This window comes from Propithecus coquereli, unplaced genomic scaffold, assembly GCF_000956105.1.
Source record: "Propithecus coquereli isolate 6110/MARCELLA unplaced genomic scaffold, Pcoq_1.0 Scaffold332, whole genome shotgun sequence".
Taxonomy (NCBI): domain Eukaryota; kingdom Metazoa; phylum Chordata; class Mammalia; order Primates; family Indriidae; genus Propithecus; species Propithecus coquereli.
The window spans coordinates 605,508-607,320 of record NW_012148975.1 but is presented as its reverse complement, the minus strand read 5'-3'; the positions used below and the strand labels follow the sequence as shown (position 1 = coordinate 607,320).

General features: G+C 33.6%; 1 protein-coding gene across 3 annotated transcripts in view; it reads right to left on the bottom strand.

The window, feature by feature from the left end:
- FSTL5 (follistatin-like 5) overlaps positions 1-1,813 on the bottom strand; it is a 920,996-nt gene that overhangs the window by 814,864 nt on the left and 104,319 nt on the right. The gene's annotated exons all lie outside the window — the stretch shown is intronic.

Genomic DNA, 1,813 nt, shown 5'->3' with positions numbered 1-1,813 from the left:
TATATGATACATATATCACCTTATTTTCCACCTATTCTAGTCATCTGATGGAATAATTCATTCCAAATATACTTATTGTTTACCATGTGCCAAATACTGTTCTAGGTCCTGGGGCGAGATGAAAAGTAGCTCATCTTAATGGAAGGAAACACCCAACAAACCAATAAATAAGTGAAATATGTCTTGACAAATGATGATAAGCTCTGTGGATGAAAAGAAATCATAGAAATAAATAGGGAATGTTTATGGCTGTTCCATTTTCAGTCATGTTTGGGGAGCGCCTCACCAATAAAGAAGCTTATGAATGTAATGGGGATGGGAATCAGTGGGAAAAGGGTGACCGGGAATTCCCAGGATTCTGACAGTGACTGATACAAACAAAAATAAAGGCTATAGTACAGTTTCCCTGGTCTTGAAGAACGGAAGGTAGTTGCCAAGGTCAGGTAGGGGGTTTGATTACAAGTGGAAAGTATCTGGTGCAATTTTTTCAGGCACTTGCACAACATGGGGTCCCTTTTTAGTCCTGTCAAATATACACTTTCTCACACATACAGACACATACACACACATTCACCAAATGCGTTTTATAGTTTACTCGGACCTCTGTTCAAAGCTGTTTGACAATTAGGTATCGCCATGACAATTCTGTGCCTGTATGCTTTTGCATACCAACAACTATGTATTATTTTTAACTCTTTAAAAGTAAAGACACACAGAAATAGAAAAGATTGGGAGGTGACTTTGATGATCTTTAGTGGGTATGAGTACTTCTCAATCAAGTTTAACTGATTGTGTTATTTATTTTCTTTAAGGTTTTGTTAATCTCACAGTAATAGTTTCTCTTTAGCATCCAAATGTAATTCAAAATAGTTTATAACTGTACACACTGAAGCATAAAAACCTGTGGTATTATATTTAGCAGGGAAACAATCAGAAAAACATAGTCATATATTCAACCTGTCATTTTTCTGTCATTGATTCAATTAAATAGCATCTACTATGTTTGTGGCACCAGGGATGTACCCATGAGAAAGGCACATTTCCCCACCTCAAGACACATAACTTAGGGCAGACAAGCTGCACAGAATAAAAAAATATTCACTGGGTATGTAACAGTGTGAGCCAAATTGTTGTATTAGTAGTGTGTTCTGAGAGCATTCATAAAGGAGTTACTATTTCTAAACATTGGATGGAAATAAAACTGATTATTAGTCCATGAGATAGAGGATAGCATTGACAGTTGAAAGGCAGTAGAACAAGGCCAATTCTCCAATTGCATATATCCAGACTAGGCACTTTAAAACTTATTTACTTTTGCATGTGGCTGAATCTTTACAATGATTTTTGACATTGAAGTATATTTTCACATTTTGCTTTCTTCTTTGGCAGTATCAAACCTACCCTTCATGTTATCCCTGGCCAATTAATATATTTAACAAATGTGTGCATTTAGAAAATCCCTTAACCTTTCTATGACTTAATTTTTTGTCTATAAAATGAAAATAGATACATCTACATATCCTTTTGAAGATTAAATAAAATAATGCACTTAAGAGCTTAGCCTAGTATTGGGCACATAAAAATCCCAGTAAAGGTTAGCTACTATTTTATCAAAGTATTTGATATTTATGAAAGAATTTCAGCAAAAATATATGCAATATAAATACATGTATTGAATATAAGGGAGAAAATCAGTATTTGTTTATTTCAAAAATCTTTTCTGAAGACAAGTAGATAAGAAATTTTATAAATCTGTACTTTTCTCCCATAATTAACATGTCAGTTTTTTCTTTCTATGCAAACCAAAAATGTA